The sequence below is a fragment of the Rhea americana genome, unplaced genomic scaffold (assembly GCF_003343005.1).
Source record: "Rhea americana isolate MKP2758 unplaced genomic scaffold, rheAme1 scaffold_86, whole genome shotgun sequence".
Lineage (NCBI taxonomy): Eukaryota > Metazoa > Chordata > Aves > Rheiformes > Rheidae > Rhea > Rhea americana.
The window spans coordinates 283,314-307,075 of record NW_028187044.1 but is presented as its reverse complement, the minus strand read 5'-3'; positions in this window follow the sequence as shown (position 1 = coordinate 307,075).

Below are 23,762 nucleotides of genomic sequence, written 5' to 3'. Positions count from 1 at the left end.
TGGAATACACGTATTCATATAGCACATATACACATACCCACTCACATGTGCATTTATGTTAAGCCTTCTTAATCTGGACAGAACAAAATAAGATTTATAGCAACTCGCGCTAGCTGAAACATACTGTTATATCTACTAGATTTTTTTTTTAAAAAAAGAGGAACAGAAAATAGCCTACCCACCATCCTCACACACACACATTAACAGAATCAACTAGAGCTGAGCTTAGGTTTTACCTCACTCTCATTCTTAGAGCCAGCAATTCATTCTAAGCCAGCTCACCTGTAGCTATGCAGGTGTTTCTGAAGCCTGGAATTGGCTCTTTTCAAGAGCCTATTTGAAGACTCTTGTTCAAGTATAGTCTCCTAGTCAGGCTATTCCTGACAATTATAATTGGGCCCAATAAAAATATTAAGATTCAGGCATTCGCTTCAAATTGGGGGGGAAAATTTTTTTAAAACCTTCCTTAAAATGGAATTGCTTTTCTCTACCCAACTTAAAGTACTGGATGAAATCTTAAAGTGAAATACTGAATTGAGTCTGCTTGAGCCAATTTTTTATTCCTTCTTTTCCTCATATTTTTGTTTTTCTTTTGTTCAACAAAAGACAATTTCCAGATTGGTACATTGAATAAGAACACTTCATACATGGACAAAATTGTCCTCCTCTTCTTGACCATGAGCCAGCAATGTGCCCTTGTGGCCAAGAAGGCCAATGGTATCCTGGGGTCATTGGCAAGACTGTTGCCAGCAGGTCGARGGAGGTGATCCTGCCCCTCTACTCAGCCCTGGGGAGGCCTCAGCTCGAGTACTGCGTCCAGCTCTGGGCTCCCCAGGACAAGAGAGACATGGAGCTCCTGGAGACAGTCCAGCGTAGGGCTACAAAGATGATCAGAGGGCTGGAGCACCTGCCCTGTGAGGAACGGCTGCGAGAGCTGGGCCTCTTCGGCCTGGGGAAGAGAAGACTGAGGGGGGATCTTATCAATGTGGATAAGTACCTGAAGGGAGGGTGTCAGGGGGACGGGGACAAACTCTTTTCAGTTGCCCCATGTGACAAGACAAGAGGCAATGGCAGAAATTGAAGCACAGGAAGTTCTGCCTGGATGTGAGGGGGAATTTCTTCCCTGGGAGAGTGAYGGAGCACTGGGACAGGTTGCCCAGAGAGGCTGTGGAGTCTCCTTCTCTAGGGATATTCAAGGCCCACCTGGATGCAACCCTGTCTAACATGCTCTAGGTGACCCTGCTTGAGCAGGGRGGTTGGACTAGATGACCTCCAGAGGTCCCTTCCAACCTTACCCATTCTGTGATTCTATGATTCCACTCCACCGCATTTTTTCCAGCACAAAGRTACAGAGTGAGTAAAATGGAGGAGTTTGCATCTTGCAGCTGAACTACATTATAACCACATAGATAGAACTTTAGATGTAAAGCTGTGTTTTTAGCCAAAGCACAATTGACAACTAATAACACCCAATGTAGTTAGTGCAATACGCAAAGATACTTTCAACGCTTTTAGTCAATGGCTGATATGCAGTACACTGTCTTTGAAAAGTATGATCATTTAAAATATTTTTCCTTTGATGGTAAGGAATAGAATATTACATTCCATATATGGCTTCACTTTGGTGCTTCACTTGACTAGTATTCTTTGAAACTTTTCTTCCAGTTTCTCCTTTGTGAGTAATGTGTGTGTGAAAATTTCATGGACATTTGTGTAATTGCTCCAGGGTGAAACATTTGCCATTTCTCTCAGAGAGCGCAGCTCTTCCTTGTAAGAATCGYGGAATTCCTCCTCCAGAGCACAAGTGTGAATTTCCATAAATTTGCARTTGTCACAGGTAATGTGCAGTGTTTTCATGGTGGAATGATCATTTCCAACTGCAAAATCCTCTCATTTCATGAAGGATTTGAGGTAAGATCAAAACCATTTACCTCTATCATAAAGTACTGCTGCGATGTTTCTCTACTAAGGAAAGGCTTTATTATTTCTGGTATATTGCATATCTGAGCTTAAAAATTAGCAAAAATATCTCGTGAAAATAGKAATTTGAAAGCCCTGGAATGATTCCAATTTAGAACTAAGAAAGGCCAGGGTTTTGGTACAGTTTTTTGCACAAGCACATATTCACTGTTCTCAGTTCTGAGGTGCTGATTTTCAGGCACTGATGACCCATGCAGACACATCAGTGAGGTACTGGACTAAAAATTCCTGGAAGGATGCAGACACATTCCTCAAACAATTTTACTACAGGATAGCTTGTCACCGTATATAAGCCCTTATCACTGTAGGTTGTCACTTGTTCTAAAAGATAAAGCAAGTATGTCATGTGTATGTATATACATATGTATCTGTACGTGTGTGTGTGTGTGTGTATGTGTTTGTGTGTGCTTATATATATCAGCATATATAGGTGGCTGCTTCATTTCCAGTGAGCTTGAGATTTAAATCTTCTGAACCCTCGTGCTTCCTATGGAATTAAAATCTAGAAATGCAAGCAGGTTTCTTTCCATTGCTGTGTAATTCAGGTTTTCCAGGTTGGTATGAGGATATACAACTCATTCAATAGCTACTAGGGAAACATGAAATTTTTCAAAATGCCCTGAAAAACATTCAGCAGTTGACAGAATGAACACTCATTTAGCTAGTCCCACTGGGCTTTGTAATTCAAGGAGGTTCCATCATCAGTTACTGCCATTACCAAATTATCTAACACAAAACTTTTTCCACCCAGACTCTCTGCTCACGTGTAAATCAGAACATAGCAGTGTGAATGTCCCCTGAAGTGGCAGAAACTGTATAGCATATTTGCCTATAATGACTGCCATCGCTACTCCCAGACTTCTGCAAACTGCTTTCTCCAACAGAGAAATTGCACAATACTCCCTCCTGGTTTGAACTGGTACCCACCAGCACAGTGCTACACCATGCTCCTTTAGCTTGCTAATTTGAAACATCTGCACTGTCTGCATAACAAAGTGAAGACATGCCCACAGCTCTGCCTTTTTCATCTCTTCTTTTCATTCCCTCAGGGTATTCCATGTTAGGTCTTCTCCTGCCTCCCTGAATATGACTCTTATTTTCACAGGCATAAAGTGTCAGTGATGGAAAATAAGCCCTCAGATGGCATTAGATAAGCAGCAGTAACAGGAATGGGGAGATGACAGAGGCTAGGGACATGGGGTAGAGTTCAGGTCACACAGATGGAAGTGGTGTGACCACAGGGATTATTACAGATCCCAGGTGTTTAAAAATCCTTATGCAATCACTTGCCAAAGACTGATATTAACTTGGCTTTTGATCTTATAGGTATGCTCAGCTCAGCTTTTTAAGCCTTGCTTCTCAGTCATGGAGTTTAGAAAAGTATTTAAATGAAAGCTGAGATTCTTAGTTAATCATATACCTCTAGTAGCATTAAATGCTAAATAGCCTCATGATAAAATTCAATGACTGGAAGAATCTACTGGAAGATCCTAAACAGACTAGTAGAAAGATCAACACTGAATTTTAGATGAAGGAGGAGTCACTGAAGATTTCAGAGAAAGCTGTATTAGGTATCATTAGGCTAACTAAAATACACATTGTTATTATTTATCTTGCAGTACCAAATTGTGCTAATGTGCTGTTCCTTTACCCAACAGAAGACAGTTGCTTCCCTGAAGACTGTAGTTTAAACAGAAAAGTCTAAACAGAAAAGTCTAAATAGAACAATAGAATACGCATTTTAAAGAAGCTGAACCACAGTACACAGGAAATTAGTGACGTTACTATCTAGACACTTAAATGGCTTGTCCAGCTAAACACTTACCTGATACATCCTCTGATCTTAAGGAATGAAACACATAAGCTAACTGCCAGCACACATACTTACAAAGCTTTTTAAAATGCCCCTTTTTGCCTATTTCCTTGTCATCTCTTTTGCTGTTACTCTAGTTTCATGTGAACTGGAATTCTCTTTGCAAAGCTAATGTTTGCAAGAATTTTTCAGAAACCCAAAAAGGTGATTTCAAAATTTAATTAATTAAATACATTACAACTGTCCAAAGTGGGAGGCATATTTTGAAAACACCAAAACATGTTCTCATCATGTTACAATAATAAATCGGTACCACATTTTGCAGGTAACATCTTGTCTTTCAAGTGTTACTAGCTGCTAGAAGTTCACAGTTTGGTGTTATTTTAAAATAGGAGCAGAACTGTGTCAAAACTTCAAGGAAAAAAGACCTCATGCAACAAAGTGAATTGAAACAACCAATAAAATGTGACAGCTGGAGAAAAGGACCAATKCATATATTGCATTTGAGACTGGCAAAAAGCTTCAAAAACCTGTTGTTAGCTGGCAGCAATTGTTCTGTTCTGTCAGTTTAATAGGTGATAAGCCAAAAAGGTGGAATTCAATATTATGAATACACTTATTTCCACAATTTTATGGTGGTACGTTGATAATATTTTTAAACAAAGTTTTCCAATATTCTCAATGTTTTAATAAAGCTAAATTGAAATGAGTCTACTATTTTGCATTTGATTACTAATTTCTTCAGATAAAATACAAACATCTCCCTAGCCTGACCTCCTGCCTCTTTTTTGCTTAATTTTAATAATTTTAATGCTTCTGGGAAACAGTAGATATGGTTATGCTTCCCCAAAAAAGATATCAAAACATTTTAGACTAGTTAAGTGTACGACATGGTCGGAAATACTCCTTTTTCTTCCTCCTCTTCTTCTTCTTCTTCTTTTTTTTTTTTTTTTTTTTTTTTTTTTTTTTTTTTTTTTTTTTTTTTTTTTTTTTTTTTTTTTGACAGGATGTTGAAATGCTCAATGTTCTTTTAATTTTGGCAAAAGTTTAGGAAATAGCTTTATCTGAAAATACTGACATTTTCTGAAAAATGTGTTTTAACTCTTTATAAGTGACTGTATTTTCAGCAACTGAGCATAAATGTATTAGACCTTGACAATTCTCAAATGAGAGAGAACACTTTATTCCTGGTACTAGAAAGTTCTCTAAATCAACCTCAAAACATACATATTTTTAAGTTTGGTGAAAAAACGCTTTTCCCTCTTTCAGCCCCCCCCCCCCMAAAAAAAAAAAAAAAGAAAGAAAATCTGTTTTATTTTGACGTTAAATACTTTTGTTTTGTTTTCTACCTGGGTGCTCAATGGAAAAATTGAAGTTTGAACTTTCTCATTTTCAGTACTAAAGGTCTCAATAAATTCCTATGAATCTTTTCAGACTAAGAAAAGACTTTTAAAAAGCCTATGGAAGAAACAAAAACTGTCCTTTCTACTGTGGCTGAGGGAAACAAATCCAGAATGTCCCCTAGGACAGGGAAGAAATGAAAAATTGGCAAACCTGATTCATCACTATATGTCTGAAAAATAAAATTACAAGTGGGTGGAACAGTCTTTTGAACTCTCTTCTCCTTCTCTCCCATTAAATTCCGAGGTGTGACTGTGCTCTCATCTCATATTGTCAAAAGTCACCTGCTGTGCTTGCACACATGTATACATTAGTTGATTAAACAAGATGTGCAGTAAAAACAGAGTATCTCAGCTCAGAAAAGGCTCTTGCTGTCCTCAGAATAACTTTACAGAACTTAAAAGAACATACAGTTATTGGATATAGTGTAAGATTATTTGAGATTTAAACGTATAATGGATTTATATATATTAAAACCTTCTTCATTCTTTATAGTCTGATGTTTAGTATTTACAAAACCTGTATTACTTCCATCTTAAAATCAACAGTAGGTTAGGAACAGAGTTTTGAAAATCATATTTAAGAGGAGAAAGGTTKCTCCCTGAACATACGGAACATATCCTTGTACAGCATGGCATCACGTACAGATCAAAAGTCAAACAATCATAAGTTCTTTTGCTGACATACTTTTTCTAAGGATGAGCGATACAATGTCTTTGATGTTTGCATGATATTAGGAGACAGGTATATGAAGCAGACTATTTTTCCCTCAGGGGCATCACTGCAAGGACTGCAAAGCTGTGGTAGCAAAAAATACATTAAGTGTTAAAATCCTGTGGCAAGAGACAGGAACCTAGAACAGCGCAAAACACTTCTGCAAGTTAATATCAAAATGTTTTATTGCTGACCCTAACACTGCGAAGCCAGATTGTCTAGTTTATAGGCTTTCTTTAGCAGTGGCTCAATGAATTTATAAAACACAATTGTTATTATTAAATTAATATTTTACTCCAGAAAAAAGAAATGTAAGTCACTAGAAATACAGTCTGTTATTTAAAGCAGTAACTTGCTAAATATCAAGTTTAAGTTGTTGCTAAATAACTCGGCACTGAAATCCTCTGATTTCTAGATCTTCTGTTAAAACATATCCCTCCTGTTGCACAGACAGGCTGTGGCCCTGTTGTCTAAGATATATCAAAGCACAACAGTCTTAGCTGGGTTCTTACTCTGACTTGCTCTCTAAAAACAATAGGGCTTACTGAGAATGATACCTCCGTATCTAGGAGGTAGGAAAGAAAGTATTGTCTGGAGCCAGGATGAACAGGAGATAGGCATGTTGTAGCTGGCTTCAGACAAACTAAATGTGAAATGAAATTAAGAAATGTGGCTACATCTGCCACTAAGTTTCTAATATGCTTACAAGTCTGTCCTTTAGAACTATACTTAGCCTGAGTAAATTCCAAGCAAATACAGATGCCTTGTGAAGCATAACTATTTTTTAAACCTCCGTATTGCCAAGTATGCAACTCACGGAATCCTCATTACCAGTTAGGACCTTGTGTGAATATCAATTTTCACAAAATACGAGTGTGTGAAAAATTAAATGGACAGATCAGATGGAGTACTGTGTCCAGTTCTGGGCTCCCCTGTGCAAGAGAGACATGGAGCTACTGGAGAGAGTCCAGTGTAGGGCTATGAAGATGATTAGGGGACTGGAGCATCTCCCCTACGAGGAAAGGCTGCGACAGCTGGGCCTGCTCAGCCTGGAGAATAGGAAACTGAGAGGGGATCTTACCAATGTCTGCAAATACCTTAAGGGAGGGTGTCAAGAGGATGGGGCTGGATTCTTTTCAGTGATGCCCAGCAACAGGACAAGAGGCAACAGGCACAAACTGAAACACAGGCAGATCCACCTGAATATATTTAAGAACTCCTTTCCTGTGAGGGTGACAGAGCACTGGGACAGGCTGCCCAGAGAGGCTGTGGAGTCTCCTTCTCTGGAGATGTTCAAAACCCGCCTGGACGCAATCCYGTCTAACACGCTCTAGGTGACCCTGCTTGAGTAGGAGGGGTGAACCAGATGGTCTCCAGAGGTCCCTTCCACCTCAACCATTCTGTGATTCTGTGAATGACTGGGGCCAGACATTTGGAATAACTCCACTGACTTCTCAGAGATATGCAGCTTTATACCACTTGAGACTTAAGGTACCTATTAATCTGTTCAAAGTATTTCAGACATGACTTTTTAGAAGTAACTTCCAACAGCTCCTTTCAAAATGCATTGCAGGCCTAAGAGTATGACTTGGAACAAAACAAAGTTAAGGATACCTGAATTCTTACCTGAATTGTAACTGCAAATTTATTTTCCAGTCCTGATGCTATCCTATGGCAATCAAGAAGCAGGTAGCTTCCCCATGATAATCACGGGACTTTCAATTTAAGTTACAGAAAGGTAATTTTGACCATCGCACATTCAGAACAGTCAACTGAATTATGACAACAAGGTCTAAAGTGAAATTGGAAATGGAAAACAAAAGGAATATTTCCTTCCAAAAAAGCAATGAGTGCTTGTTGCTTTTTAGAATGAAAGACTCTTTTGAAGATTAGATMCACTTATCTACTTCAACCTGTTCCACCTATTTATCTCATGTATAAGTTGTTCTGAACCACATATTTTGCTCTAAGCTTCAAGCAGAATTGAGTCCTAAGAGAAAGGCAAGTTTTAATGCCAAGTTCAGTACAATTTAATGATGTGTGAATTTTAAACAAAGTGAAGTGAGAAGGTATCAGCATGGCCTAATGCTATAGACTATCGGGACAGATTTGTGCTTATACTTCTGTACACATCCCAAGTATACCAGCCACATCAGCGTAAGAGCTTTCAGAATGACCTGATCAGTCATTCATTTTTTTTTCCAGGTTCAATCTGGAAGGCTGCAAACTCCCAGGGAAAGCCCTTCAAACTCCTACCATGCCAAATCCTCTTATCTTCTCATGTGTTAATACTTTGATCATGACCTAGCAAGATTACCTAATAACATTTTTTCGCTGTCTATGCAGCTGCTTGTAGAGATACCCATATCCTTTTAACTTAGCTGGTTATTGACAGAAATATTGCTACAGAGYCGTAGAGACAAATATCCTTGAGAAGCTACATAAATTGTCATCTGATAGCATACACATAGCTCCTGGAGTAGCTGAGTTGGTTTAATGAGTCAAAATCTATCTGCAATGACTGCTGAGGAGACATGCCCTATGTCATCACAGTCTGCAGAGGTGTAAGATGAACATATGAATGACAAATGCAATGGTGGAACTTTATAAATAATCTAAGAAAAACTGTTATTCATTGATCATTTTAAAGAGCCTGATCAAGTTAGGTGTCCAAATTCTAATAAAAACTAGAAGTACCTACTACTCCTTTAAAATCTTAGCTCTGAATTTTACAGAATGATCAAGTAGTTCAAAGATGTGAGAAAAATTTCATTTTTGAAGGTAATTGGAGAAATTTCTGCCAAGTCTCACCTTCATCTGAAGGGTTGTTGTCTGCCAAAAAGAAAAAAGCTTAAGATAGTTTTATATTGACTGCTGTTACTGCTTTACTAGAATTTTTTTTCTTCCCAAAATATTTCAGACATACTTACATATGCTTATGTGCACTGACACTTCACTGAGTCCTCCTGGCTTTTGTTGTCTAAGCCTAGTTCAGCTTTCCATCTAGCTCTGGAAGATGGATATTCCCTGAYCTAACTGCATCTAGCTTCAACTGATGTTTTACTTCACTTACCCAAAAGAAAAGCCTAATAAGAACCACCATCTATTCACAATACATTTCCTTCTTTTATCTTTATCTAACACACCAAATAGTCCAATTCTATTATATCTACATGAACCCTCTCACTGTTCTTAGATCTATTTATCTACACTTTTCATTAAYGGAAACATCAGAGTACATTTCTGAAAAATCTTCATCTTTTAAGTCATTTCTCTTTACTGGCTAGTGTATGCCTGAAATATAAATGGCTGATCCAAGCTAATAGGTTATGGCTGTGGGGAAAAAAAAAAAAAAAAAAAGAGAAGCAGCAGCTCCATGAAGCATTTAGCCACCACACATTTTCAGACAGAATTGCTGAAAGTTGGCAGATTTGCAAATGTCTGAAAACAGGGTCTTAAAACTGAAAGTAAAAGGTAGCTATATAAACATTTTTTTAATAGTAACTGTAATTCTAATCTTGATGTTCTACTCTGCAATTTCACAGATTGTACATGGTTTACCAGAGTTTTAGTTTGTTCTAGGAACTGTTCTTCACTTCCCATGGGAACTAACATGTTCTAAGCAGATAAACCCCTATGACATAACTCGCTATGGTATGTGCATTGACCTTATAGATTAAAAAAAAAAAGTTCAATTTCCTAAATTTCTATGAAAATGTTATTCATTCAGTATGACTAATAAATCAACATAGTCCTTCTCAATTTAACAGTCAGCATTCTCCCTAAACATCAAAATGCTTATTTCATTATCTTTATTTTTGAAAAKGATATATTTGCTCTGTCTTTATTTGCTGTGAAAGCTTTTGCTGCTTTCCAACTGTAAGATTGCCTTTTCCCCTTTTATACTTAGCAGGCTATTATTCTACATTCTCCTTGATATCAGATGGGACTACTAATACAGTAGGTACTCGTTCCTGACTACCGCACAATTCTGTGTTTAGAAAATCCAATATGAAAGAAGAAAAAGGAATAATATATAGATTTAGATCTTCTTATTTTATGCTGAGAAAATACAGGTTAGTATTCTACTATTTCAAATGGAAACATAAAAATTATCCTATTTTCCTTAATATATTTTTCCACAATGATCTCCCAGCAATCACAGAAAAAATACGTTTGCAAAAGTCGTAATACTAGAAAAAAAAACAAAAAGTAAGAAATATGAAACCTTTCCAACAATCAATAAAGCTTTAATCATGAAATGAAAAGCTTTCAATACATCTTAGAGAATAATTCTGTGCACAAACACAAATGTCAAGCTTCTATGCAAAAAAATTTCCACTCAGCTAACAGCTCCAAAATATGAATACAATAATAGTATCTTTCAAGACAGAAATAAGAATATTTTGTACAAAAAAAGAGCATGCTGATTGAAAGTGCCAAGAAATATTCTGAAACACTGATTTAGACAGACTTATTTTGTTTGCATTCCACATTGATAAAGGACAAGTCTTTATTTGGTATCTGGAAAACTTCAACGTCATTTCAATAGACACATGTAGGACATACAGCGTCTTTGTGATGCTGTAGCTCTGTAAAGAATAGAAGGTATGTCGAGTCCAAAATGTCAGTCTTGATGGGCAAAGGTAATATTTATTTTTCCTTTCTTTTCTTTTTCTGCAAAAATGCAAGCACTATCTGTATCAGTGAGTATGTAAGCTCACTGATTTTTATTAAAAGTATTAGCTTTTCCAATTCATAGCTGCCTCATTAGTGCCCCTCTAGTTATAAAAAAAACCAAGTGAAATAATAGTGAAGAAAAATGAAGTATTTCTAAGAGAGACAGGAATGAAATCCTGGCTTCAGTGAAGTCAGTGCTGAAATTCTGCATAACATTATGTAACTCAATTCTACTGGGACAGCTCTTGACACAGAAAAAAAAAAGGTCCAGTGCCATTCAGGTAAACCAAAAGGTACTGATTCACATCAACTCTGAATTTTAAAGAGTTTAGGATTGAATTACTTTGATTGTTTAATAGTTTTGATAAACAGATTATTTAACAGTTTAACATCACAACATGGAATAATCCATGAAGAACGAGGCCGTAAAATGCCTCCATGATACCCAAAATACCTACAAAACCTTTTGCGTAAAACCCATGACTCCCTAGTCWTGGGAACGGGAAAAGATTTTTTTTTAATAATTCTTGATTATTTCTGCCTGTAAATGGGTTGCTCAGTCTAGCTTACTTTGCTTGTTCTTTGATGACAACATCAAAAAGGAAATTTAATGAGCCTAACAGAAGTCAAGACCAGAGTAGCTTAAGGCTAGTTTGTTCAATTTCTGTTTCCTAACTTGGTAATTTTAATCTAAGCTCTCTAATAGTGTCACTTAAGCAATGTGATATCAAGGAAGAAATCAACTCAGACTTCATGGGAAGTCTTTTCACAGGAAAGGAAGATAAATAGTAGGAAAAAAATAACCTTTCTGCTCATAAAACTATTGAGGAGACAGAAGATATCAACACAACAAATACGAAAGACATAATTACAGTTCACAGATACTCTCTRCATTACCAAGCGAGAGAAAAATATCAAAAGGAAACACAGGCATATGAGACTCATTAAAACACTATATAGGCTTTATAAAAAAATTGGTCCCACTGACACTAACCGAAATGCCTACAGACTATTTAATTTGCATCTGCAAAATCTCAAAAATGCAAAGACCATGAATACACAGACTTTCTATTAGTTTCTACCTGACAGATTCAACAACTGTTTGCCTTYTAATTACTTATCCTAACCTGAGAGCACACAAACGTCACTGGTCATGGCATGGCATTTCGTGACACACACAGCCTGCACTGAAGAGTGAGGTTTGTTATTTCTTCCTTGCATCTTGCAGTGGTGTCGGGGATGTTCCAGCTGGCAGCAGGGAAGACAGAGAATATACAGAGTTTTACAAACAGTTTAAACACTTTCTGAGTCAAAATAGTAAGAACTCACCCCTGTATAATATACTCTTAAGGGACAGAGTGAATTTAGGGCAAGAAAGTTTATCACAGCATGTATTCTCTTTTCCTGTAGGGAAAGCAACTAAGGTGTCAGTACTGACAATAGTTCAGCATTCAAAATGCTGCTTGTGGGAAACAATTCATTATCTTCACAAAAATCGTAGTCAAGAACCAATCTGAGATATTCTGACTAAACCATAGAGTCAGAGATGATTTTGCTCAAAAAAGTAGGAATTGGTTTAATCAATAAAAGGCAATAAAAAGATAGAAAAAGCATGTTGTGTGCTTGTGTGTGTGTTGTGCTGGGAAAGAGGAAGAAMAGTTTGCTTCCTTGCCTTGTAGGAAAGCAGGATTCCATCAGTCCATTTCATCATTCCATTCAGTCATCTAAAAAGAGTGGCATCTGAGAAAAGTACCACTGCAGCAGGAAAATGTCAGGCCATTTCACCAGCGTCAACTTCACTCTCCAACTGTTACTGATTTCTTTATAGCAATACCATCAACACACATATATTTTCTGCTTTCAACGTAAGAACTAATCCTTCCCCCAACTTAACAGATTTGCAAAAAAAACTTCAATGCAAATAAAGACGGATTTTTTTCATGTTTAARAAATTATTTTGTCTTCTTTTTCAAAATAGACTCTACTAAAGACAATAGAAACCAACAAATTTGAATATGCCAGTTTTCTTGTAACCACAATATTTTTCAGAGTGCTTTTACAGCTGGAAAATCCAGAACATGGGATATAAATGTATTTTAGTCCACAATCAATCTATCATGCTGGCCTACTTTTAGGCAAACATGTGTTAARGAAAAAGAAAAGAAAATGAAAACAAGTTAGAAGTGACAGAGTGTAATAGCTCGTGGTGTATGAATAGTCCAAACAGTGAACTCTCTAGCCCTATAAAGAAAATGAAAATGGTGAGCTTGTAGGAAAAAATGGTTCATTTATATTCCAGAGAAAGAATCACACTAGTTTTAGCACACTCAGCTGCAGACTGCCCTTCCATTTTGGGCAACAACATAAAACAGTATTAGAAAAGATGAATAGAAAATTCCACTCTGTAAATAGATTTCACAGGTGAGATAATATGAAAAGAGAAAGATTTCCCATAAAGAGCAGGCATACTGCAGCTTTAACTAAGCCTGGCTAGTCTCTGCAGGGTCCCAGCAGTGGCACACTGAGAAAATCCCTGTCAGTGTTCTTGATTCTCCTTCTACCCTCAGCAGTGCTAATAACACCTGCTGAATTTATTTACATGCTCCACTACAGGATATAGAAAATGTAGTTTTGAATGACGGTTTTTAAATATCATCTGGAGTATAATATCCTTTGTGGAAGAACAAAGTAAAGCTCCCTCTCAAGGAAGTCATGATGTTAGAGATTAGCTCAGAGGCCCCATGCTTTGTGACAAGCGATGAAAAGGCATTTCCTCATATCACCCTGTTTCCCTTTGCGTTGGCCACCAGCACAGGGTTGTTCTATGAATCCTTTCTGGTTCTCCATGAGCCTCAGAGTTCCACTCCCCTCCTTSCTCCCCTTCCACTTGTTTCCATGATCATGCATTTCATTATCAGTACTGCCCCTTACTTTGTTCATTTCCTGAGTTTAATTAAAACATTCCTATTGTTTGAGATACAGGAAAAAAGAACGAACGAAAAATAAAAACAATCCAATCATTCTAAATCCTGAGATATGGAAATTAGAAAGGGTGTTCCTAAAGCAAGTACACAAATAGCTTAAAGATGTAGCTTCACGAACCTGAAGGAAATTCTCAATGGATTGACATTCTTTGTCATCACTGAATTGTCTGCTTTGTCACTACTCCTTGTTGTATCACTTTCTGCTTGGACTACTTGGTATCAGAAGCCTTCAGTGAGATTTGTCACTGATTTATATCAGTGACAAAAAAACCCACGTATTAAAGGTATTAAATTAACTGTCAGAGACAGATTTTTGGCAAGAGGTGAAGATGGGTGACTATTACTCATCATAATTAGAGCATCTAAAATTACCGTATTAGTAATCAGCCAACTGCTTATTTGTCACTCCATCCCTGAAATTACACATCTTACACACATGGCGCCATTTCAGGAAATGACATCAAAAAGGTATTACATAATTAGGATGTTCCTATTAGAGTACAACGTTTTCCTTGGTAATTTTTTGTGTACTGTATTTTTAATACTCTCCCTTCTATAAGCATTTATGCATCCTGGCTCTATAGCATCATTTAAACTGTTAGACGTACACAGTGGCTTTCAGTACAACAACATGGCAGTCAGAGGAGATTGCCTGATAGTTGCAGAGTAAAATTTATTTGCCAATTAATCCTGATTTCCCGCAAGCCAGATGTGTTAGAGGAGAGCAGWATGTTAGGACAAAGCCTCATGACCAGACAAATCCTATGCTTGAGAGGAAAAATACTAAATTAAAGAAAACACTAAGGGCCTTGGAATCAAGTATCCCTCCATTATTGCTGTCATAAATTAACAGACTGGGACAATCGCTTTCGAGGTAGCCTTGTTTCATGGCAGCTTTTTCAAGCATTAGCAACTAAGATACTATAATCAGAAAGTCTGGTGACTGTTGGACTCATGCTCCCTCTGGTTATTTCCTGGTATGTGCTGAGCTAAAACCAAGCAAAGAGACTTTACTTTCAGTGTATCTGAATATTCTGGACCCGCTGTCAAATACCCCTGAACCTACAGGCAGTTAAAGATTTTATGTCTTTCTTTTACATCTGCCAAGAAACATTGGTCTTATATACCACAGGATCATCCCATGCATGTCTATACAGATATCCCAGGAATGCGATTAGCCTTTATGTATATGAAAAAATAGTGCTTTCTGTGAGTGAGTCCTATGCTGGCAGATTCATTCCACATGGACATTTCATGAAATTGTCTTCTTCATTTATGCAAGAATTTTCCTCACAAAAAACTAAGAAAGATTGTAATATCTTTAAGATGTTATTACTTTAAAGATGTCTTTTGTAACAGAATAGAACAAAAACTTAGGTTGATTGAACACAATAGTTTGCACACAACTGAGCAACAAGGGCTTTGACAGATCAGCTTTGTCAATAATCTATAAACAAAGGATATACAGTTGATCAGAAACGGCTCATAGAAATTACTGAAGTCCACTGCAGAGCAAACAAACAAAATGCATCCCCCTACCAAGCCAAATGTGTGTCTAGTTGGGTATGCCTTTAAAATTCCCAGGTACACATTTAGTGTTTCTTGAATACATCTTTGCAGAGGTTTTAAATATAGTGAATTTACTTAGATGAACATTTTTATCACCCTGGAAAAGATAAGATAGCAAACTGAAAAACATGCCATACTCAGGAATCACCTATTAAAATTATTCATTAGCGTATGACCTCAGGTATTTTGTCTGAGTACTTAATTTCTATAATAATTATGCTCTAAACAGCAAGGAGGAAATGCAGTGTTGGTCTTACGCTATTATTTTGTCACTCTGAAAGCCAAACAACACGCATTTGCTACAAGATACTATCTATCTACACACGTTTTAAATCCTGCTAATTTGCAAACCTAACAGTTCTGAATTTCACAGTCTTCTGGATTCTTCATGATACAGTGTTTCCATATCCATGTACTTTAAGACAGTACTGATGGAAACKTCATTATAGACTAGATCCTGGAAGAACCTGAGAACCCTATCCATTCAGCAAGATAAGCAAATAAATAGTCTTGCTTCCTTGAACATCTAATAAAAATCTGGTTCACTAACCACAAGAAGGGGTGTGCAGCTCCCTGTGGGGCACCTGGGGCAAACAGCAGCGCTATCAATACTGATAAATACATGTGAGTCAGGAAAAGAGCTTGAATACTACTGTTACACACTGCTTAACTGTTGGTTCACTCCCCGTATCTGTCTGGGACTGTTAAAATTAGCTGTCTCCAGAACAATACCTAAGCAAGTTCTGAGGGATAGCTAAATGCTAGTTTTTCTTCCCATAACTGCTCCCATAGGTGGTATAGATTAGTAGGTACCAGACTGGTTCCCTCCACAGGACATATTTGGACAACTCTGTCCCAGAAGCCAACCTCAAACTCATGCCRTGCTCCAGGGCATGAAACAGAGACCCATAGGTTCCTGTCACAACAGCAACATGCACAATAGGACTCTCATTATTTCTAACACCCTGAACTGAGAAATACCCACAAAAAAGAAAATTAAGCTTCAGGGCCACAGGGACAAAAATCTGGTTCAAGTCTGTACCTGTAGTTGGAAACAGTCTGCTCTAGCTGTATGGATGTCAGTCAGTTTGTACAGCTTGCTTTGAGACCAGGGCTCACTTTCTAACCTTTTTTTATTCAGCATTAAAGATTTAGCACATTCCAAGAGYGCAAGGAAAAAGCAGTGATTATCAAAGCCCCGAATCCTTCCCCAGATAACATTAGCCAATGTCATAGCCGATGCCACAGTAAATTTTGAAGTCRAAGTATCTCAGAGGTTTTCACAGTCTTGGCAAGCCATTTCTATTAGCAGATACTAATTTGATCTGAAACTGGCATCTTATTAGGCAAATTTCACCAAATTCTTAATGTCTCAAAGCAGTGTTGATTTATTATTTCCCTGGGCTGTTAAACTGAACCTTTACCTGGTGAGCTGTTGCTTAAAAAACATCAGAAATGATGGAATTTGGCATTTAGCATTTCTGCACTAATAAACATCTAGCAGTCACATATAAAGTAAAAATTAAACATGTTAAACTCCTAGAACGATTCTAGCAAATGTGTATGTTGCATCTTTTTTGAACGAGTATCTGGGGCATAAACCCACATGATTGCTGAAATTTGTGATTTTTTTTTCTTTACTTTTTCCTCTCTTTCTTATCCTCTTTTCTTTCCTGGACATTGATCTACAAATGAAAACGCCAAAGCTGAACAAAAACTTGTTTTTGATAAAAAGAAGAAACAAAACATGCTTTTAAGTGCTCTGTTGGGGGCCAACAGATGACTAAAGGGGATTATGTTCTTGCCTTCAGAGAATTGCCTGGCTTAAGTTCCAGCTAGTTACAGATGCAGAGAGAATTGCGGCATGCGATTTGAGTTAAAATGCTGCCAGGAAAACTATTTTGGAGGGTAGGAGAGTAGGAGAATACAGGACATACCAAGGGCTTTCTTCTGCCTCACTCCTGTTCTAGACATTAACTTTGCTTCCTTATGTCTTTGATATAAACAAACCCATCAAATTAAAAAAATATATATCCCATTTGTGAAGATGAAACAGATGCCTCTCTCCATTTGATTTTACTTTGTGGCTATGCACAATTACATTTGTAACAACAGCATTTTAATTTATAAAGCTTTAGCCCACCAAAAGGTACAACACAGAATACATAACTATGCTTAGAAGAGAGGGCGTATTTTAGGAAAGAAATATTCAGACTAACCCAGTGTATGTTTTCCCCTTTGAGCATACATTTCAATCTACAGTGGCAGAGTACTCCTCAGAAGCTTACTAAAAATTTTTGTCTGAATTGAAAGAGTTGCACAGCATCTTTTGAATACCAACATACCTTCTGTTAACAACTGTTACTAGCAGTTTCAAAACTGTCCCAAAAATCCCAAATAGAAATAACCAATTTGAATTTATTTCCTTCTTCTTGGGCAGACTAYGTAAAAACAACTGTGAAGTTTCGGTTTTATGCTAAATCCTAAACAAGAAGAGAAACATCTTGCAACAGTCAACCACATAAAAAACCATCTTGGTAAGAATATTTTAAGAGCTCAAGATGTGTTGACACCATCCTCATTCAGCATCAAAACTGAAACTCTAACTAGCACATTTTTCCTACCTAGTGACTGATTACTATTACTTAAGATCATTTAAACACATACATAGCTTTACCAGAGATGCTCCAAACTTGCAATCTAAAATAGCTGATCTAAAACAACTGCCACATCTTCCSTGGGTATCATGTAGTTTAAATTTTCACTTCAAGAGCCCTGAGGTCTGATATTCCAAAGCGCCCATGACTCTAAATAGCTAATATACCAAATTAAACTATACTTCCCCATTTGGAGTTTTTTTCTATATTAACCTACCCATTTCTTGGTGCCAGCTTGTCCAGAAACTTAAACATCTAAATCCTCCTTATTAGACATGAATTATGGATACCAAGGAACAAGCTCAGAAACTGATCCAAAATAGCTAACTCCTGTGTTTTAAGCATGTATTCAAATACTGCAAAATGTTACATAATAGTCTTTATTCTCATCCCCCAAACAGCTTCCTCAAGTTATGTTTACATTATATTTCAGTCATGGAATGATGGCATTTGAATGGCTTCCACGTATTATTCAACATAAAGTCATTTCTGTCTCAGGTAATAATACTCCTTTCTTTATATGTATCATAAGAAAGAAAAGAGAAAAAAAAAAAGCAGTTGAAGTGAGCTGTAACATCAAAGAAAAAGGTTCATTCAAAGAATCTACGGTATTTATTTTCTCTATTTTATATTTATCTATTCTTTACTCTGCCAGTTACTGAAATAATGAATTATCTCTGAATACTAAATCTAACCAACTTGTGATTTCCTTTGCAATTATCTGTTGTAAAGGCTATACTGTAAAGGCTATGGATCCTTAATAAGGCACATTGTAATATTATTTTGTGTAATATACAAACTATGTTCCAAAATGCTTTTGGCTAGATGACMCAATAGCATTGGTAAAACAATAAGTGAAAACAAAAAGAAAGAAGGAYTCTAAAAGAGACAGAAGAAGTATATACAGAGGATTTCTAAAGAGGAAGAGATGTCATAAAGCTATTCCAGGTGCTATGCATTCTCACACCAGCAACTGCAAGGTGGTAAAGGGTGCAAAATGGGTAAATAACAGCAGTACACGATCAAACACAACAGAATAGTAGAGATATTGTTTCCAAAAATCTGTGTCCTGGAATTTTGACACGCAGAGTAAAAAAATCTGCATTAAACWTATGCACATATCCTTTAAGATTCTTAATATTACTGAATTTTCAGAAAGCTTGTAATTTTTACAAAGCATTGAAGTCTGAACCTAGATGTGTACTGTATCATCTCTCTGTATGTGGAATTTCATGGAATAAGGTCAAGTAGACTTGCRAATTTATGAAGAAGGTTAATGCAGCTCTTGCAAACTTCAGCAGGGAAGGTCTTCACACGTAGGTTCATACACAAAAACCAACACACACACAGACACAAACACACACAAAAGCACAGCAGAACAGACAGAATGCTGTAATACCTTGGCATCACTTCTACTAGTGGTTACATGCAGCTACTGTACATTAAAAATATATGTTATTGTGACACTGTTCCCAAAGGAGATTCTGTAAAACTGTCAGTTTGACAGAGCTAGGTAAATAGAAGGGAAACTGTAACTCAGCCTAAGCAACTATTCCCAATGTCATCATGTGGATCACTCATTATATTATTTTCAGTCATTGTATGATGCACATGGAAACAACATGGTTATACATCTAAAAACTGTGCATGTAACAATTTTCCTAATATGATGCATAATATTTTACCAAGAGTTTTCAGAAGTCCAAAGGTCTTTTATCATGGGTTTTAACAATCTGAAACTAAAAATGCAGTTTAAGCAAGTATACAACAGGACCATAGCAAAAGAAAAGCAAGTAGTGTAAAACAGTGTAGTACAAAAGTACTCTGTGTCAGTCAGAGGAAACCAGAAAAACCAGCCAGACTAGGTCATTCCTGATTAGAAGAAACATAGGAAAGATCACATATTTTAATTTCCTTTAATTTATTGTTTCCATAACAGGAAGGGAGATGGTACAGGGGCAGGAACAGGAGAAGTCTGTGACATCTTATATAACTGCTGGAAAAGACATTCAAATTCAGCATACCACATCTCATTATTTCATTAATCCATCATCATTTCACTAGCATAACTTCTGAAATTGTGACTATCAACTTGCTTAGAATTACTCAAGCATAACAGAGCTGGATTTCAGCAAGCATGACTGTAACCACATGGCAACGCTTCAGCCATGCTAAGATTCAGGAGTCCAACTTCAAACAGAGGAAGTTGAAATATTGTCACCTTATACTCTGCTGTTGATACTCTGGTGAAATTCAACTACCCATATGTGCAACCMTGTCTCAACTTCCAAAATTGTTCATGAAGTCTTTTGTTGCTTTCTTCCTCCCCTATTCTCATGAAAAATCTGAAAGGTGAGACTTCTTTTTCTAATATTACAATTGCTCATGGAGACAACCATGATATCACCTCTGGGATCTGGTCGTTAAAGGGGAAGGATGAAATTGCTATTCCAAACAAGCATCAATCACTTTCTGAAGAACCAAAGGAGCAGTAATCCACATGACATTTATCAGAGCCCTCTTGAGARAAAGGTCTCAAGCTTGGACATAGGCAAGCTTTCAAGTCTAAGAATACCCCATTTTAATAGAATGACTTTGTAATTTGGCACTGGAAATTAATGGTCTTCTGCTTTACCTTTGAAAACATACATCTACATCTATATCTCACAGTACAGATTGCAGTAACTTCTAGGAACTTTGAATAAGGTCAGAACTTGACTGTCTAAAGCTTTTATACTCACAACATAAGAAACCATACACTGTTTGAAGAACATGAAGAGACAAGACAGAAAAAAATTGTGAAAAGCACATTTTCTATGTGCTGCTCATTTTACAGTTGAATACACAGAAACTAGATGAGTAGCATAGACCTCTAGATGACACTTTAAAATCCTAACTGATAAATGATTTTTAGTCACGTCATATTCTCAGATGTACAACCGCACTGACATGATCAAGCTGGAGCATTAATCCAGCATTGAATTAAATGTCTTTCAACTGAGGTTTAAATTCAGTTATTTAACAAAAATTTAAAGTTCCATGTTTCATTTGAAGATATAACCGTAATGTTCCAAATTCTTGTGTTATATGATTTTTATATGAAATTCCAAATTTTTGTGTTATGATTTTTATATGAAATATAAAAATGCTGTTTTTTTTTTTACTGTGCCTTCACATTTTTGTCCTTCAGATATCTTGAGGAGATATTTGTAAAATAATTTGCAAAATCTCAGACTAAAAATATATACATACATATGTGTGTGTACATATTTATAATCAGGACATGCTCTAGGTGACCCTGCTTGAGCAGGGGTGTTGGACTTAATGATCTCCAGAGGTCTCTTTAAACCTTACCGATTCTGTGATTCTGTGACACTATTACCATGAATAAATTGATATTTTGAATAAAATCTATCTTCTGTCACTACACCTTCAATACTTTCTAATAGTCTTTTTCCAGTTCTGCTGTAATTGTAATGCACTTATCTACCTGTATATAATATATRCTTACAAGTGATTTAAAGTGTAATTAAAATTAAAAAATAAAAAAATCAAATATTATATATATAAGTGCCTCCRCAGCAAATGATAGAATAGATAATGTATCTTATTCCAATGTATTTTCCTTCAGAAGAAATCCTGAAACCATTTACGTCATCCAAAGATTTTTTTTTCAACTGCTGAATGAGTCCCTCCTTCCCAACAAAATGACAGTAGATCAGTTATTCACTTGGCTCTAACTCTACTGCCTTTTCAGTTACTTTACAGCTTTCATATTGAACAAAAATGTAATTAAGTCCATTTCCCTATATGCTAATTGGGCAAAATAATTAACAGTGCTCTCTTCACTTCACTTTAGACAACTTTACAGCTGAAGCAAGAAATAAGTTCTATGGAAGCCTTAAGGAAGGAACRGAGCATACTAGTTTGGCACACAAGAACACTTCAGTTTTTCTACCAAAAAGAAGAAAGAGAAGAGGCAGAGAAAAGAGAGAAGAAATTTTCTCCTAGTAAATTCACGAGTTTCTGTATTGAAAATCAACAGCAAACAGATTAAGAATGAGATTAGAATACCATTTTTTGTGATATGGGGTAGGGGTTGCTGCAAAATACTATGGTCTATGAATGCATAGCTGATACAGAGAAGGAATTCATTGCCAGAGTTTGGAATTTAGATGTAAAATTGTAGTGTTTCTGAAATTTTCAAAGCTACGAGTCAAGGATAATGTAAGGGAAAAGCAAGAAGGTAGGCATTTAGCTGAAAGAAATCATTTCTGTATCTTACAGGTTTTATAGTGAGAGTAATCCACTTATGCTTAAACCAAAAACCAGTACTGACTAGTCCTCACTTCAGTGTCACTTTCTGTTTTCACACTTCTAAGTCYTATTACTTCTAATTTTGCCACTATCCCCAAAGAACTTTCATCAGACTATTGTAACAACACTAAAATGAAAGTTCTGCAAATACTGACTACTGTAAAATTGTGATGGAGCATTTTTACTAAACCACAGATTTCTACAGCTCAGGGAGTGATGACTGTGTTTGGAAACAGAAATAACACAATGCAGTTATGCTCAACATAGTTGTATGTTTTCTTGCACAGTCAAGCAAAATTTTAATAGAAAAGTGCATATAATTAAATGATGTCATATAACAGTATATGAAGTTACTTGGTTGGTTCTTTCATCGAATAGAAACGTGCTATACAATGACTTCTGAATTTCTTTTCTCTTTCTCATTAAATGAGTATGTCCTTTTCCTTTCTCTGTATTGCTATTTGTATTCTTTATTATCCTTCAGGGTACTATTTTACTTTTGTCAGAGGGCTAATTGTTCAAAATTTCTTTTAAGTCAAGATAGTATACCTCCTATTGCTTGTCCATCAAAATTTTAGAAATGCATACATAGGTTCACACTTTTTCTTGGTTCTTGTAATTTGCTTTTACTACTTCTTTAATTTACTGCTATATTTTCCCCTCCACATATTATTGCAACCAACTATTTATGCCCTTCCACTCAGGCCCACGTCAGAAAGAAAACAAGGTGAAATTAGAAAAGCTCTTTAGAGAAACTACAAAGTCCAGAGGATTTAGAAGGCACCAGCTAGTCACAAAAGAGGCATTTTTCTGTCATGGTTAGAGAATAGCTAGCAGAAAAATCTGATGAGATGCATTTTTATGTTGGTACAGCTTCTAATCTGACCGTATCTCTTTCTTCTAGACCAGTGGATACTGAAAGCTCCTTTTTAAAGGAAGGGAATAAAAAGTTCTAAGCAGAGGGGAGAACAAAAAGCAAAATCAGTCATATGAGGAGATTTTGCTTACATCATGTACTCATTTGGACTGAATCAAAGCTACCAAACACCTAGAAAGCAGCTAGACTATCAGATAGTTCTCTCTAAATATTTTTAAGACTTTGAGGCTATGTGAACTAAGCATGGAATCAGGGAGAAAAGCAGATCATCAAAGCCTTAWCATTCGAATTTAGATGCAAAATGCATGAAAAGAGGGAGAAATTGCAGGTGATCATAATTGACTTGACTCTCCTTATGTCTGGTTACAAAAGCAGCCATTCTCTCAGTGACTAAATATTGGCAAATATGTCATTTGGCCTGCCATACTATGTCAGAGTATCTCTTCTGCATATTGGTAGAACTGCTATTTGAATGCACAGCAGTACTTGTCACTGGATCTTTAAGAAAAAAAGTAACTTACACTTGTTAATATTCTGATGATGCATGACGATGTTCCTAGTTACTCTGAGAACATATCCTTGTCCAGGCATGACCCTTCAGTTACAAGAGCAAGAAGAATTACAGAAGTCTTTACATGAATACAAAATTTACTTTACATGAATACTTACACTTTTAACAAGGAGTTCTATTAAAGTTTAGTAAACTTTATTAAAGATCCCAGTCTTCTTCAGGCTGGTAGGCTAGAAGAATAAAATGACATGTATTTTTA